At 41.6% G+C, this 18,012-nt stretch overlaps 1 long non-coding RNA gene across 9 annotated transcripts in view; it reads left to right on the top strand.

Annotated features, from left to right (window-relative positions):
• The window catches only part of LOC104869373, a 21,552-nt gene extending 4,976 nt beyond the window's left edge, over positions 1-16,576 (top strand). The window contains exons 1-5 of one of the 9 annotated variants that reach the window (XR_004516292.1): positions 1,678-2,375; positions 2,929-3,250; positions 6,161-6,921; positions 7,683-8,624; positions 9,693-16,576. This is a non-coding gene — a long non-coding RNA (uncharacterized LOC104869373). The other 8 variants (XR_004516294.1, XR_004516293.1, XR_004516288.1 and 5 more) reach the window with 8 other exon arrangements.
• Positions 16,577-18,012: the final 1,436 nt, after the last annotated feature.

Below are 18,012 nucleotides of genomic sequence, written 5' to 3'. Positions count from 1 at the left end.
TTTTCAATGTATTTCAGCACATGCAATTTTTTTTCCTGTCCTCCACATGCCCATGTTCATAGCTGTTAATGGATAGTACAAGGTCACACTCCTTTCTTCCTATTTATGACACACAGTTTATACCTCTGATGAATTTTAAATGTCAAGTTTGGATTTCTGCCTGAGAAATTTAGTATCGCTCATAATTATGTGGCAGTTCTGAGCAGAAAATTATTGAAGTTATTGTTTGTACTTTGTTCTTCATGATAGGTTCAAGATTTGGGGCGTGGGGCTTCCTTAATATAGGAATCCTAATTTTTTCTAGCACTGTCTCTTTTTAACTATATGACCCTGCCAGTTTACCCATACCCCCAGTCTCAGAGGATAGTATTGGTTGTTCCTCCTTCAGCTATTTGTAAATTAGCTTTACTAGTTATTATTAGACTAGCTCACTTGTGAGAATTGTGTGTACCTTTGAGAGAACAGAAAACTTTTTCAAGCAGATGGCCAACTTTGGAACACTGGCTCCTCCAACCACAGTTCCCTCTGCCTGGTGACCTTGGGAAATGGATTGTTTCCTTGTGACTCAGGTTTACTTCCCACAGAGCCTGGTCAGTAGCCTTTGCTTATAAATCCCTTTGAGATTCTCTCAAAGAAGGAGTTCTTTGCTTTGGGATGTCTATCATTTCAATACTTCCTCCTGACCTTCTTTTCCCTTTCCTAGCAGCTCCGCCCACAAAAATCCCTCAGTATTTTTAAAGTGAAAAAAGAACAACTAAGAATTGCAAGAATATATAATACCCCAATGCATCCAAACAAGTGCTCCTTCATTTTTTAATTGCACTTAAAATTCCACAGAAACCACAACTGAATAAAGTAATCTTCTTTCCAAACAGGAGATTAAAAAACCTGTTTGCTATGTACTTTGCAAAAGAGGTAGTTTAATGATTCTCAGCCCACAGCCACTTTGAGAAAAGTAAGTCAATTTGAAAGTTACTCAATCATCCCAGAACTTTGCTGGTAATTTTTGTTAGTATCACCAAAAGCACAAAGCTCTGAAGACTGGGAAAAGGTATCATACAAAGTGGAAAAATACAAGATAGAAACTAACCAGTCTTCACAATATCATAAAAAGCATCCTTCACACACAGGACAAAATAGGCAATATAAAACTTTCTCAAAGCAGGCAACCAATATAACCTCTTGACCAAAGGCACATGTAAAAAAAGGAGTACTCCTCAAATCTTTTGAATGTTCATGTACCTAGAAAGACTAGTACTCCCCCACCCCCGTTGGATGTACTCAGAAACACTTTGGGAGCTTATCTGTTAGAGAATTGCTGTGATTAGTCTTCTGTGATTCATACATTCATCCTGTTTGAATGGAGGATGCTACGTACTGAGTGCCTGTGCTGTGTGGGACACCTGCAACCTAACACTCAGTCTGTCCCCAAGGCAGTAACTCTTACTGGGGAGATTAGACATCCACCTGTGAGATGTGATAAAAAAGAAGCAGTTGTGGTTGTGTGCTAGCGATAAGGACTCCAAACCAGTGCTGTCCAACAGCAACAGAATGCAAGCTATGTATTTGTTTTTATAGTGTCTAGTCGTCTCTTTTTTTGTTTTTTTATTTTCTAGTATTTTTTTAAAAGAGAAAAAACAAAGATGAAGTGTTTCTATACATAATATAAAACAATGAGATGCTTCACTTTATGTACAGTATCATATATACATATGAAATTTTGGAAATCTGATGTATATTTTACAGCCCATCTCAATTGCCACAAGCCGCATTTCAAGTATTTAATAGCAGAAGAAGGAGCCAATGACAAGGTGATATAATCTAGAGGCTTGATAACCTTGCACGATAACAGTGACATGAAAAGCCAGTCCACAGGAAGTTACAAGGAGAATAAAACAGCATAAACTAAAGTGCCAAAGTCTAGGCAGTAGAGATAAATATTCAGATAATGAGCAAGCAGCCCCTTGTAGATATTTCCTATCGCTGGAGTAATTAGAAATGAAACTAGAAAGGTGGTTTTAGGACAAACCAGAAGGGTTACACAAACGCAGTGAACTCTAACCTCCCTGAAAGCATAGAGCTTTCTGACAAGATGGTCAGGATTCAAACAGTGCTTTAGAAAGATTAACTTGTCATCAGAAGGTATGATTGGTGGATATAGCATCTCACTAGATCTTCAAAAATATTTCAGAGTAAATTCAGTAATCTCATTCAGTAATCATCATGCAAATCAGAAAACTAATAGTTATGTAATCATATATGAAATTGGTTTTCTGATTTTTATTATATCAGTTGCAGGAGCTGACCTAGAAAAATGCACCTTTACCAAGCAGATTTCTAAGTGCATAAGGCCAAGGGTCATGCCCCCTGTGGAGGTAAGACATTTGAGTTTAAACAGTTCACAGCAACAAATAAGTAGAGATCAAGGCTAGGTGGCTAGTCTTATTTATGTCACCAAAATATTTGCCTTTTTTGTCTGTTCCTCACTGGACCAGAAGCTCCTTTGGTACAAAGGCATTGTCTTTGTTTTTTTCCCTTTGACCTCCATAGGCTCATTATGTATACTCTGAATATTCACCGAATTATACTAGAGTCAGAGAAACTAGACTTTTAGCTACAGCAATAAACTAGGTACATAGTGGCAACAGACCTTTCTCAGTTAGCTTTGCATTACTGTAGCAAGTACTTCAACTAGTCAGCTTGTGAAAAGTGGTATTGATTTTGGCTCACAGCTTTAGAAGGTCCAGTTCATGCCCTGTTGGCCATGTTGTTTTGAGCCTAGAGAGAGGTAGCCCATCCTGCTGGGGAGCACATAGCAGAGCAAAGCTGTTTGCCTTATGATTAGGAAGGGAAAGAAAGATGATGAGATGGGCTTCACAATCCCCTTCAAGGGCGCAAGACCCTCATACCCCGTGTCTCTCCCACTAGGTCCTCCTGGAAGTACCAAGCTGGGAACTAAGCTCCAAACAAAAGTACCTTTGGGAGCCAGTCCAGATCAGAACACCGCAAAAGCTACTAGAGCTGCATACTAAACAATGGGACACAACACTGTTTCCTTTGTGAATCCAGAGTTTCACTACCCAACAACAGTTTCTTCAAGAAAAATGCAAATCTCCCAATTGCAGTAAACAGGACAACTTCTGCTTGTGTCAAGGTTGTTATCCAAATATTTCTAAGAAAAGAGTTTATTTCTAGAAATGACACTGCTGGAATTCTGTACCTAAGCAACATAAATTCAGTGAATATGAAGGTAATATATGCTTCATGCCCATCCCTTTTCTTGAAAAATAGCCATCTCACCACCTCTGTTAAATAAGAACTGCGTGTTTTAGGTTCTAGGGCACTTATCAGTGTAAAAAGCATTTGATTTATTTGTCACATACTGTATTTATTGTACACGGGCTTTTTTCCTTTTGGACAAAGATCTAGAGCTATTTTTCCTCCCTGGATACTACAGAGGGGAAAAGCCCTTGTTGCTGGCCCAAGTGTTCTCCCTGTAACCAAAAGTCAATATGCCCAAGAGAATCAGATCACTATTTACTAATGTATAGCTTTCTGTTTTAGATTTTATTTTTACAGTCTGTACTACAAGAAATTTTAATATATGCCTTACACATGACAACCCTCACACAGTTTGCAGTCCCTCAGCTCTTTTTCACTTGAAACCGATTTCATTATCTTCCGTTCTCAATGAGAGAGAGAGAGGGAGAGAGAGAGAGCTATTCCAAGAAAATTTACTGCCCAAATTCCTTTGGGCAAAACATTAAGACTTTACCTGTTACTCTTTTCTCTGTGTATTGTATGTACTATATTTGTATTAACTTACTGGGACTGTTTGTGACACTTTGCATGGAGTGTCCAGCCAGGAAGCTGAGAGCAGGGCAGCTGACTAGGGAGACTCCATGGGGGCAGAGGAAAGGCCTCTGGAAGCTTCCAAACCTATTTGGTATGGATACATTTCTCTACGTCAGTTCCTGAGTTTGATACATAAAGTCGGAAAGCCACTTTAATAACTCACAGTGTAGCTGTCACGAGGCTCGTGGCATACACTGAGCATGATGAGACATTCTCTGCCTCCAGGGAAGATAATTATAATGAGAAGGTTCTTAGCAAGCATGGGATCAGAACAAAGAGCTGGTTGCGTAGATTTACCAATGCACTCTTCTCTTCTGTGGCTTGGAATGTTGGAAGTCCTCTGGCTTTGAGACCAACCTGCCTTCCTCCCCTAAATAGGGCTTGGATGAGCAGGGCCAACATCTGATTGTCTCTCTCTCCTTTTTCTATCACCAATAGTCACATGTTTACCGCTCACCCTGCCAAACTTTCCAACAGACACATTCTCCCTTTATGGAAATTAAGACAACTCTGCGGGTCATGGTCAAGTCTTGTTGACCTGGCTGTGTTTTTATGAGGGCTTCATATCTCTGCTCTCATCCATTATTTCTGAGTTAATAGAGATCTTGGAGAAAGGAAGGTATTTTACTGCCTCCCCTGCATTTCTGAAATGGAAGCACATTTCCAAAGAAAAGCTCCTGACTCACTTTCTGCATTATGGGAATCACCTATTTGATTCTGTTGATCTTTCTAACAGATAAATAGCATTACTTCCATTTCATTCAATAATGAATAATGGTCTTTTTCCTGAAGCATATTAAATATATGTCTAGTCATCATTTAAATCTTTCTTCCTCTGCTTTGCCTATTTGAGCATTTTCCCTATTCATCTTCGCTAACAGTTTCTCCGGAAACACCACACAAGCTCACCCTACCTGGGACTCTGGCCAGGTGTCTGAGGGGAGAAAAGTTATGAATTTTGTGACGGCACTGAGGAATCAGTTTCAACCTAACATTTTAGAGCAATTGAAGGGCAGAGTTTGAAACTGATGTCATAAAAGGTTATTACATCAACATATTGTTATTTTACTATATTACAGATCAATTTATAATTATTCACTTATTTTACCTACATGTGCTAGGCTGTATATAGACCAAGATAGGCAATCTTCAAAATCAGGCACGTACTCTTTCTGTTGTTTATTTTTATTTTTGTGTGTATTTATTTTTATTGTTCACTTGACAAATAATAACTATGTATACTTACAGAGTACAATGTGACATATTTTGCACTGTACTGTGATTAAATTAGGCTAATTAACATATCCATTACTTTATATACTTATTCTTTCTTGGTGATAACATTTACCATCTACTGTTTTAGCAATTTTGAATTGTATAATATAACTAAATATAGTCATCATGCTGTGCAGTAGATCACTAGAACTTATTCCTCCTGTCATAATGGAAAGTTTTTACCTTTTTACCAGCAGCTCCCTTTTCCCTTTCTGACCCCTCCCTGCCCCTCTCTCCTTCTAAGGGTTTAATATTTTTAGATTTCACCTATAGAGATACTGTGCAGTGTGTATCTTTCTGTAGGCAGCTACTCTTGCTTGTTTCCTCTGCCTATACTTTTGAAACATTATTGGAGACAAAGTAAAGTACTTTCAAAGCTTCATTTTTTTTTTCACAAATCAGAATTAACTTGCTATATGTAGAGTCAGTTTGAAATGATGAGGAAATAAGAGTGACCATATAAACTCACAAGTACTGAAAAAATCAAAGTTAATATTACATATATGTATACAGTGTATCTTTTTAGGCAAAATATATAGACTAGGTCCACAAGCTCTATGTAAGGACCTGACGGGCCAAATGTGTTTTGAAATTCAGATTTTTTGAACTTTACGGAGGCAATACAGTACATACTGGGTATTGTGTGATACCTAAGCAGAGTCCAGGTCAGCATCTCATAATCAAACATGAACGTCTCCATTGCAAAATAGATGATTGTTCATACTAAGTAGATAGATAAATACTGACTATAAATAGCTTCGTGCCAGTTCAAGTCACATTTTGCTGCCAGATGAGTTCAAGTAAGGTCAGGTTAACTGCCAAATGAGTTACGGAAAGACTCTATCTTCATAGCTTTCTGGATTGGGGAATTTGAAGCTGCAGGCTCGTGTTGTGGAACCTTCCTTTGTAGAATGTCACCCACTGATTAGGGATGACAGTGAAACATGTTTAACTGACCAAATAATATTGCATCAAATTACTCAAAATGAAGACTGCATTTAAAATGAAGGCTTGCGCTTTGTTTAAACAGAGGAGATTTTGGAAAAACGGAGGCTGCATCCTGCACACAGAAGTTAATAGCCAGAGGTGAATAGCGTTTGGTGGGCAGGTGTTTGCTCGTCGTCGTCGGTGGTCAACGCATTATATGGGCAGTCTGTGTTGGCCAGAGCCACTCATCCCTAGAAAGTGCCTTCAGTGAACACCGAGCTGATGTCGTGGAACCTTCGAACGGAAGAGACCAAGTCGCCCAGCCAGCTCTTCAGCGAGGAATCTTCCTGTTTCTGAATCACCAACTCTTTCGGGATTAAAAAAGGAAAAAGTTATGACCTCACCTAAGAATGGTGCATGTCCACCTGCATGCAAACAGAGTCACAGTCCTTTTCAAGGCATCCACTAAGAACTGGTGCCTCAGATGTTTGGCATATTTGAAAAGAAAGAGAAAGTTTTAAAATTTTCACAGTCATTTTAATACCACAGAGAGCATCTTTATTTTAAGCCACCTCATAAATTGACTGGTCCTATACTCAGTGCCTGCTGTGACATTTATCTGCACTTGTGATTTTTAATGCAGTAATTATAAGATAAATATTTTTGAACTCATTGTGACCTTTTGCCTTCATGTTAAAGGTTGGAAAGAAGACTTTATTAGTTTTTCTTTTGATATTTTTGTTTGCCACCTCATCCTCGGAGAGGGGGAAAAAAGAAATTCTCTAAGGAAAAAGCATTTCCTACTCATTTATGTATCCAGCATCAATTTTCATTTTGACATTAACTGGGAAAGGAAATGATGAAGTAAGTTTTCTAAGTGTTGAGCTGTCACTAGAAAAAAGATTTATATTTGTGGCATCAAATTATGTTTTAAATTTGACAGTATTAGGCACACAATTATTTTTCTTTGACATGTTGAGGCCTCTTGATAGGGAAGAATTCTGGGTGAGTTGCAGTATATGTTTTCTTTGACAGTCTTATCAGAATTGTTCCTTTTCAGTCTAAGTATATGAAGGAGGTTCACCAACAGCAGTTTTGGCAGATCACGGTAGGCAGCCATGAACTCTGTGATCTCATTGAAAAGACTGACTTCTGTTTGCTGGAGAAGCGAATTGATCAAAGGCTCCCCCAGGCATGGGCAGGAAAACTGCCCAGCAGCCTCTTCCTATTTAGTCCCATGCATCAGAATCCACCTGAAGTCTCACCCTGCCTTGACTTCATGGAACAGCTCACCCCGTTGTCCTCAGGTACATACCAGGGCTGATAAGGAGAAGGCCAGGTAGGCCTATGAAAACACCTGGGTGCCTGCCTTCTTGCTCCTCATGCAGTGCTCCTGCAGCCAGGCTGCAGCTGGCCTCAGCCCAGAGCTGGTAAGAGTGATGGAGAGCTAGCTCCCCATTAGATCAAGTAGCCAAGGGATGTGGAGATTTTTCCCCTCTCACTGTTACCAAGAAGGACTGTTAGCCCTTGCCATAGGGAAAAAACGCTCACTCGTAAAATAATAATGCATTTGGCGTGTCCCTTTGCTATTATTCACTGTCCAAAATATACCTTAACTATTCCAGAACAGAGTCTGATGTGGCCTGGAAAACAGTATGCCAAGTCACAGCAGCCAGACCCCACACTGCATCTTTCCATTTGTATGAAAAACAACCACCCTTGGAAGTGTGTCGCTCGGCAATTTCACGGCTGTGAGAACACCATAGAGGGTAATTACTCCAGCTAAGATGGCCACGGTGTTACTAGGTGATACAATGTTAAGGGACCGCTGGAATATATGTGACAAAACATCACACACCATGTTCAGAACATGCAGTTTCACGAAATGTAGGCTAGTGGTTGTCAGGAGCTAGCAGGAGGGCAACAAAGAGTTACTGCTTGGTGGGACAGGGTGTTGAAATGTGGAAATAGGTAACCGGTGGTCGTACAACCTGTGGATGTTCTAGATGCCACCAAACTGCGCTTTAGAGCAGTTTGAGCGGTTTTGTGTTATATGTCTTTACACACAAAAATCTTTTAGGGTCCTTTTCTACTGTTCTTACAGTTCATTTAGATAAAGTCATAAAGGCAATACAGGAGAAAACTACTGTGGCTTAAATGATTGGTTGTTTTTATCAGTGGAAATCAAGGCAAAAATCTTAGTCCTCCTGAGCCCGTGTGGTTCCTTCCTTTTACAGACAAGGAAGTTAAGGCTTCAGCACTAATGTGGTCTCGGGGAGCCGACATCTAGATCTGAATCTGCTTCTGCCACATCTTTTGGCGTGAAATGTCAGTAAGTGCAGTGTGACTTCGTCCATCAGAGTCTCGGCTCCCACGTTAAAGAAGGGAGGCTGAAAATACCTCGTCCTGCCCTCCCCACAGTTTCTCCAGGTCTTCTGTGGATAGGGCAACGCCACACCGCTTGGAGGAGGAGCACAGTCCTGAGAAAGTCTCCGAAGAGTCTCAGAAGGGCCAAGTGGAAATGGCTATTCCTGGCACTTTCAGGTTGGCGCAGCAGGTTTTTCAAGGTAGGACGGTTGAGACTGGCATTCTCTGTAATAAGATCGTGTAGAAGCAGGGGCGGGGGCAGAGCGGCACAAGAGTGTTGAAGCAAGCCTTGGCAAGTAAAGTGTTGTTTGAATAGCAAGTGGTTTGCCCTTTGTCTTGGATAAATTACTCCGCAGGAATTTCTTGCCACAAACTGCACAGTTATTCATTGGCTTACCGTCTTACCCCTCCAAAGGTAAGGGCTCCTGGAATAAACAGTAACTCCCGTCAATACAGGGTATCTCTGTTCATGTCGGAGTTCTGCTGTCTTCGGTGCAGGAGCTGGGAGTTCCCAGCGATGCGGTTTCGACTTATCAAGCACAAAGCCCCGGCATCCAATAGATCTTTCATTTTCTCCCAGTCTCACCACCACCCTCACTCAAACAGCCTTCCAGACCTCCAGAACTAGACCCGAATCTTCGGCCTTTCAGAGCAGCACCATCCCCACTGGCCACGGTTGGATGGGTTTCCCCGTCTTCTGGAATGGGCAGATTGATTCCGCTACAGTAGAAAGTCCTGAGTGCTTTCGCCACTGTGAGGGAAGCCAGAGCAGAGGGATTATAAGGCCTACAAACCCAGGTCCTGGGTGCCCTGTCGCTCCATCTGGGACCCTGGGCCAATTCTTTGCCACTTCAAGTTTACCTCATCTGGAAAAAGGGTGATGTGCTTCCCACCTAATACCTACTCACCTAATTTTAAAATTCAGTACATCAGTTCTTACGAACTTTTTGTGCACTCTCGAGCCTGAGGGTAGCACATATAATTTCTTTCTTTCCTAGGTGGTATATGTATCGGCACATCCTCGCAGTTCATCATGGTTCCTCCTGGGGATTGGTACAAGTACCAACACGTCATCTGTCCCATTGTCCTCCCCTCATCTCCTGCTCCCCTTCCTTTTTACAAAAGATCTAGCTCCCTATTTCCCATTATCTATCTCTTTTAAATTCAGTAAATAAACTCTTACTCCCACATTCTAATTATTTTTTTCCTGAGGGTAGACAAACATGAAGTTTTAAAATTGTGTTTCCTTTTGCTTTCCGTTGTCCCAGGCCTTCTGGGAAGACCTGGCAAGAGGATCCTCAGATACCGAGAGACCAGCCTTTCCTGTGGAGTCCTGAGCCCAACCCACTTGGAGGAAGAACCCAGGGAGGGTCCCACGGGACAGGCTGGTCACAGGCACCTGTGGACAGATTTTGTTCAGACCAAAGGATTTCATGTTGTTCTGTCATCATGTTGTTGCTGTTTGTGATAGAGGGGATTGAACCCAGCATTTTGCACTGAGTGGCAATCTTAGCCCTTTTCACTTTTTTAAAAAATTTTGAGACAGAGCCTCTTTGTCACTAAGTTGTTCAGGTTGGGCTAGAACTTGGGATCCTTCTGCCTCAGCCTCCCAGAGTTCACACTGCTTAAATGGGTAGCCCTAAGTTTAGTGCGATTTGAATGTCATCAGGCCTAAATTCTCACACATAGCTACTGGCCTCTCTCTCTTTTCCTGTGACTCCCAACACTCTCTTGCGCTGCCCTGTTGAAATGTGTCATCAGTCTTTTTCAAATCGATTTGCTGTCTAAAGGTCAAGTATAACAGTTTTTTTTCAGATTCAGAATTCAGTTGTATTAACTAGCAGTTTTCTGACCCCCCAGAACTACCCACTCTCCTATGCAGGTTACATCTGCAGGATGAGATGTAACTAATTCCTATTTTAGACACTTTGAATGGAGGCATCAGAAAAAGCTCTTGAACTGGGATTGGGACTCACATGGGTTCCATTGCCTTCTGCCTCCGTGGATTTAGGGGATACTTTCCTACCTGGTGACTGCAGTGTACAAGGTGTAAGCCTGCTGATTAAAGCAGGTCACTGCTAAAGTCTCTTCCTAGTTCTGACATGTTCTTAAAAGTCAGGCTCTTCTTGAAGGCAAACCTACTTCCTAAGGAGCTTTTAAAAAAGTCAAGTTAATTAATTTATATTTTTCTATCAATAAACATTTGCTGAACGCCACTAGAAGCCAAGACTGTTAGGTAATGAAAACAGGGTTGTCAGTCCTGGCCCCCGCCGAGCTGGAAGCCTGGAGGAGGAAGTGACCAGTGTAAGCCTCTGATTTAATCACACAGGGTTTATTGTTGAACCCTGAAGAGGGAGCAGGTTCTAAAACTGGCTAGGACTGCCCAGGAAAGCATCATCTACCAGCTATCAATACGCTGGAACTGAGATAATAGGTAGTTTGGGCCAAGATGAAAAGGGCATTCTCGGCAGAGGAAGGAGTTTTCAAAGGCATGAAAGCCAGAAAAAGCAGAGTATGTTGTGCAGATGGCAAGACAATAATTTACAGGGTTGGAGCCTCAGGCTGCCAGGTCTCCATAATGGGACAAGATTCCTGCTAAACAGGCAAAAGATTCCTAGGTTAGAAATGAGTTCATACATAGCAAGGGCCTTGGACTTGACTCTGTAGGGAGGAGGGCCCCTGAAAGTTTGATGGTGAAGAATAACCAAGTTACATTTGGATTTTATCACACACCTTCACAATAAGAGGGGAGATAGACTTGCAGAAGAGGAAGTGGAGAAAGAATAAGTCCAGATGATGCGGGGCCATAGATTACAAAAAGAATGCCTGCCCAGGAGCAGGATTCCTCAGGGGAAATCCATAGCAAACAGAATTGTGGTGTGAAGCTCTTGGGTCTGTGTGGACAGACAGGAAGAGAAGTCCACTGAGTGCTGGGAAAATAAACTGTGGCGGCTCTGGGGGGTAGGCTGGCTGGTGACAGAAGTGAGAGACTCACTGGCCTGCCTCTAAGGAAAAGCTCAAATTTCCTGACATCGTTAATAAAACCACTGCATAATAAGAAAAGAATGATGGCAAAGAGGCAAGTGAGGGAAGAAACCGTCTTTTCTGTAATTTTCCTGAGGCTGTTCTCCAAAATAACAATATGCCTTGTATCTTCAAAGATAAGTATCTCTTCCTCGTAGCCAATGCATACATTTTATGATAGACTGTAATACTATTAAATATACGTGCACTTGTATGTGTTGGGTACGTGTGGGTGCCCACATCGCTTTTCTCATTTTAGGAAAAGATAGGGCATCAGTTCCAAGCCAGGTTAGCTGCCTGACAGCTAGGCAAAGGTGCTGCTCTCCTGCAGAACTGTAGTCTGTTGGCCTCATATGCACAGTGTTTGCAGGACTCCTCTCCCATCTTGCAGAGTGTGTTTGGCATGAAGGTCTTGGTATCAGGCAGACAACATATTTCTTACTTTAGAAGTACAACTGGTAGGATAAAGAGCCTGAGAACCGGAACTGTTGCCAGAAATAACCGGGCAAATTCACCCACTTCCAAGAAGGTCACTCCATTTGATTGAAGCAGATTCTTGGCACAGCCCCGGCCATGTATGCCTGTTGCGTAACTCTCAGCCCTTGGTTCCCTCCATGGAGAGTGCTGTGTTGACCTGACATTTTCTGTTCCTGTCACAGCATTTTCAATCCACGTCATCGTAATCACTATCTGTCAGGCAACCTTCCCTAATAAGTCTGTCTCCCTCCTTTTTGTTTTATTAGCAGGTACCTATTGAGAATCCTATTTTTAACCAAGTTGTAACCTAAGAGCTGTCATCTGTCAGGTTTTAAATATTTGTTAAACATAGGAGTCCCAGATTGGTAGTCCTTAAATGACAGGAAGCTGTAAACAATAGGAAAAAAAAAAAAAGCAAGCCCCAGGAGGAGGTGTTAATTACATTGGAATTCGTTACTGAACCTGGCTTAGAGAGGGCCAAAGTCAATGATCCTAAGGACATGGAAGGCCATTCTCCTTCACAGAAGCAGCTGTGCTGACCTTCGGGAAGCTACCTCCCTGTGGACCCTTGTTCATAAACTAGAGCAACCTTTTTTTCCTTCAGAACTGTCCCAGTCCAGGAACTGGAAAAACAGGATAATATTTCAAGAAGGATGCACAACTCGGATGGAGCAGGTTTTGAAGCGATCGCTCATTTTTTGTTAGTGTTTCTTACTTTACTTAGCACTTCCCCAACTGTTTTGTGTCACTTTACTTGACCTGAGAGAACACTGAGATAAGGACTGGGTTACCACATTTTGCTCATTAGGAAACTGAGGCTTTGGGGGATCAAGTAACTTGCCCAAGAAGGTAGAGCTAGAAAATAGGCTTTAGGAACTCAGGAGTTCAGTCCACAGCCCGCCCTCTTGACACTCTCTTGGGATGCTTGCAGCCCTCTCCTTCCTGGTACCCCAGAATGCCCTCTGATGGAAATGAAAGAGACACACCTCTCCCCATGCCACTGCTGGGCTCTGGTTCAAGTCATACCTGGCCAGGTGGGTGGTAGAAGCTTGGGTTTCAGTCAAGATTGAAACTCCAAATCACCTTTAAGGTGGGGGTGAAGTTAATATTTGTTCTACAGTTCCATTCTCCCTAACTCAGCAGTGCCACGAAGCCCAGGGTAACTGTAGACCCTTGGGATGTAAAAGAGGCACAAGCCAAGGGTACATCCATCTGCACAGGTCAGTTCAGGATCACATTTTTAACACTAACAGCTTCTGTTTTCATCCAGTGGCTTTTTCTCTTCTCATGCATGGTGGAATATGTGCTTTTCTTTCACAGCAGGTCTTATCCCCAGAGTATTTTTCCACTATTTCCCCTGACTTAGGGAAATTCAAACTTGCACATCCACAGAACCCTAGGACATGGTAGACTATTATGTCCAGTCGAGCAGAAGACCTTTAAATAGCATTGCCTGGTTCACTGGATTCCACAGTGACAGCCACCTGGGGCAGGGGAAGAGTCTTACTAATTGACAGTCACTCAGAAATGATGATAAAACAGCTCTGAAATGTTTATTTTTAAGTGTTCATTGAAGCCCATCCACATGCATGTGTTGAATACTAAAGTACAAAACCCTTCCCAAACCACTTCCAGTCTGATTGCACTTGGCAGAAGAAAGCGTGGAATTATATGAAATCAAGGTTCAGATGTGTGGAGCGTGATCCCATTGATGAGACTTGGTTTCAGGCACACACCTCTATTGTAAGTGAACTACTGTGTTCTCCTTCAAATCCTAAAAATCCACTATTTTCTATTGGGAGCTATGACATCCTGCCGAAGACATCAGTCAGGGCTTCCTTTCTGGCATTTAGGTTTTCCCTTTCTTTTAACATGTTTGAAATAATAGTTAATACACAATGTGTCATTATAGTCACAAAATGTTTGGATTGCAAATAAGTTATTTTCCTATTACCTAAGTTACTTCAAAAATTCTCTAGAGTGAGGTAGTTTTGAGGGTTTTGCTTTTTGGAACCCAGTTTTGGACACCCATTTTCCCTTGAAATGTATCCACTGGGAACCCTGTTCCCACCGAGTGAAGGCTGAATGTCTCCCAGAAACAGCCAACTTGGAAGAAGAGATACAAAGAGCAATGGGCAAGGCCTGCGCGGAGGACCTCTGAATTCCTTTTTCAGTTTGCAGAGCTGCAGATAAGTTTTTTCCATGGAGCCGTCCAACCCCTGTCGCTGCAAGACCTGATTTTGTGTGTGTGTGTGTAAACGGTAAACTAATGAACTTCTGTCAAGTCCAGTGTGTCTGTGTAACTGGGTGCAGATTTAACTTGACACCTTAACTTCTTCCTAGAAAACAATTTATAGTCCTAGAACTGTGGAATCCCGGAATAGGAAGGACCTTTGCAGTCACCCTGTCCAAACACCAGTCTCACACTTGAGTTGGCAGTTTCTGAAGAAGTCTGTTTCTCAGGCTGCTGCCCTGAGCCCGAGAGTCACATGGCCTGAGTCTCCCCAGGCTGTCAGGGCCCTCGCATGGATATCATCTCTGGTGATTCTTTCTGCTGGGTAGTGGCTACATTCTGAGTGGTAAGAAAAGTAAAGATTTTTTTAAAAAATCACATTTAAAGAAAGATGCCAGTGTTGTTTCTATTTCCATTTGAAGGCACTGAGGCTCAGAGACCTTAAGTGAGTGGAGCTTGAATCCAGGCTGGCTGGGTTTCAGGCCCCACAGTCCTCCTGAGAGAATATTTTTTAAGACAGAGTCTTACTAAATTACTAAGTTATTCAGGCTGGAATCAAACTTGTGATCCTCCTGCCTCAGCCTTGTAGTATGCTGGGATTATAGGCGTGTACCAATATGTCCAGCCCCACACTGCTGGGATGTTTTAACAAACTTCAAGGCAGAGGGGAGAATAGCCATTTATTTTAAAGAGACTGAAATAGATTGTTGATATGTGTATGTGCTGCCGAAGCAAGCACACCAGATTGTCCATATGGAGAACTAGAAGCCGATTCTTTTTGTCATCCACCAGCTAGCCAGCTGTATCTATTCTTCTGTATTTTCCTTTTCCCTATAAAAGTCTATACTTCTGAAAACTTCTCGTTTCATACTTTTATTCTGAATCTCCCCTAAGGATATGCAGAATTGGAAAGTCCCTCGGTCAGCCACCCATGAAATAGGATGAGTAGTTTCAAATCACAGGGCTGGAAAATCAGCCAGAGCAGAGCTAACGCGTGAGCTGGTGAGCTGTGAGTGGCGCAGCAGGGCATGAAGCTCAAACACCAGGAGCCACAGCAGACAGGTGCTCAGAAAAAGGGGAGCTACCTGAATCCGATTGCAGAAGAAGGAGACAGGGAGGGAGGGAGTCAGTCTTAAAGTGTCCAGAGAGAATGCTCTGCTCTCTGTGCAGTGACCAAGAGAGTTGAGAGGTCTGGCTTAGGCTGTAGACAGAACATCAGAACAGAGGTCTGACCGGCAAATTAAGCTAAATAATAGTAGAATCTCACTGGTAACGCACCTCTCTATAGTGAGTTTATATTCTCAAATCTTACACATACTGCAGTAAGTAGATACATGATATATAGATGAAGGATGATTGAGAGGAAGGAATCGTGTTGATTTTACAGAAAACACATGGAAGAGGGATTCCAGAAATGGAGAAGGAAGATTAGGTTCATGGCTAGTGAAAAACTGGACTTATCAACAGCAACCCTAGGTTTCTGTCTTGGGGCACCTCATTCATTTCCATCTGAAAATTAATCAGATATACAAAGATCAGATTTGCTTTCTGTCACTGGAATTTGTCTCCCTCCAATGACAGCTGTTTCATTTATGGTTGGCATATTTATTATTTAGTTCCAGTAGTGCAACTAGGTTTTCCTTTTCCTTAGCATTTTGCATTTTATTAAACAGGAAGATAAAAACAATCACAAACAGGTGTTTCCTTACCTACTACCTACTAGAAATGATTAATGTTAGCATTGGGCCATATTTGCTGGATATTTTTTAAATATTTATGTATATAACATAAATATTTAGATATATATAAAATGATAAATTCAAAGCCTCTTGATTTCCTACCTTAGATCATTCCCCATTTGTCCTCCCGAGTCAATCTCTTATCATGAATTCTGTGTCCTTTACCAAAGTGTTACACACCTGTACCATCTATTTAAACACAGATATACGATATAGTCTTGTTACTTTTTAAATTAGTTAGTTTATTATATTACAGGTGTTAGCTCACATGTATAGCATTCTGTAAGTGTGGACCTACATCTGGCTATTTGTCAGCAATCCATTTTGAAATCTTAGCATCACTGTGACTAGTTTCAAGAAGTACTTTTTTAAAAAAAAAGTTTCCAATAGGGCAAATGTCCCTGTTAGATAAAGATTAAGGTGACACTTTTTGTGAATAGAGGAAGACATTAAAAGTACTCAACTCTACATACAGAATGCCATGAGGATCTTGGATTTATCAAATTGAAAACCACGTTTTAAAAAACTGCAATGATTACAGTAGTCTAGATATTTTTGTTTTGCTTCATGGAGCTATTTTATTCAAATGAAAGTGCTTTAAAGATGAAAGCACACTATTTTCCCCTGCCAGAATTAAATCTTTCCATGCCTCATCCCACAAAGTTCATTCAAGTTAAAAAAAAAAAAAAAAAAAAAAAAAAAAAAAAAAAAAAAAAAAAAGTAAATTCTTCTGTTCCTCCCCCATTATGGAGTTTGTTTACTTAGGTTGGGGCTCGCTCCAATATTCTGTCCATATTTCTTGTCACAGTTCGTAATGATGTGCTCTTTTCCACCTCTCATTCATGCAGGGTGGTGGTCTGGAGAAGCAGGTTCAGTAACCTTATTTTTCTTGTGGTTTCCTCTCACCATTTCATCGTGTCTTTGCGAGGCAGTATTTCCTAAAAGACCTCATGCTAACAAATGCAAGTTGACATAATGGAGCATAACAACTTTTTTGAAGTCTCAAGGTCTGTGATGTAAATACCTCAGTTTGTTTTTAAAAGCTTTTCATAATCCACTGTATAAATACACATATTTACATAATTTCCAAAGTGCGTGCTTTGAGCCGGTTGATATCTGTTAGTAAGCAGCCACAGGCAAGTACGGATCTGGGGCTTGAACTCCTGACGTGTTGCTTTGCCATTTTCTGATTTTGTGAGAAGTGGAACTCAGAGGGGGACTTCCCCGTTTTCCTGCAGAGTAAACAGTGTGAGTGTATCGTGCGCTTGGGAGGGAGAAGACTCCTGAGTTTTGATGACGTTGATCTCTGGGGAAGTACCCCAGAGGGAACTCAAGCCAGATGGAACATTTTAGGCTCTGGCTTGAATCTTGCCCTCCTAGGTAACATCCACGGCTCTGATGTTGCCCTCTAGCTTCTGACCAAGGCACTGAGTATTTCACTGGCTGGCAATAAAAATGACAAGATCCTTAAAAGTGCGGAGAATATTGAAATATGAGTGGTTTCTGGTAGGCTGGATCTACCTTTGCTTAAGGCTGAGGGAGAGGGAGAGAGAGAGGAGAGACAGAGTGTGAGTCTGGGGTTTACTTAAATTTGGTTTAATTTTAAGGTTGGGGGTTGAAGCTACAGAACGCAGATGCTAAGAAACCCTTTGATAAACTCTCTGCCGGCTTTGGCAGACATTGTACTTTCCCTGCCATTTTTCTTCCAAGCAGAATCTTCCTGAATTTTTTGCTTCAACAGCCTGGGTCATTTGTTGATGTTTTCTGGACGTTCCCATTGGACAGAAAATTCTGCTCTTGACCCTTAGCAGATTTTCATTGTCTACTGCCTTGCAATTATGTTTTTCAAATGTTACCGTTCATTATTTCTTCTATTTCAATTTGTTTTACTTGTGTTTTGTTTTCGTTTTTGTCTTCTAAAAACTTAAATAGACAATAGCAAGAATAAGGGGAAGAATTTCCCAGAAGAGGGGCCAGATGCCATTTGTTCCTCGGCAAGCTCTGCCTCCCTCTGTCCTTGCCCTGCCTAATGGTAGGTCTCTCGTTTCAGTTCCAGATGGTCCCCTTGACCTTAAAGAAGTCTACGAGAAATTTGCAGTCTCACACCTAAAATCA

The sequence above is a fragment of the Fukomys damarensis genome, unplaced genomic scaffold (assembly GCF_012274545.1).
Source record: "Fukomys damarensis isolate Sample0158 unplaced genomic scaffold, DMR_v1.0_HiC HiC_scaffold_8, whole genome shotgun sequence".
Classification (NCBI taxonomy): Eukaryota; Metazoa; Chordata; class Mammalia; order Rodentia; family Bathyergidae; genus Fukomys; species Fukomys damarensis.
The sequence above is the reverse complement of the archived record's forward strand: the minus strand, read 5'-3'. Positions and strand labels throughout refer to the sequence as shown.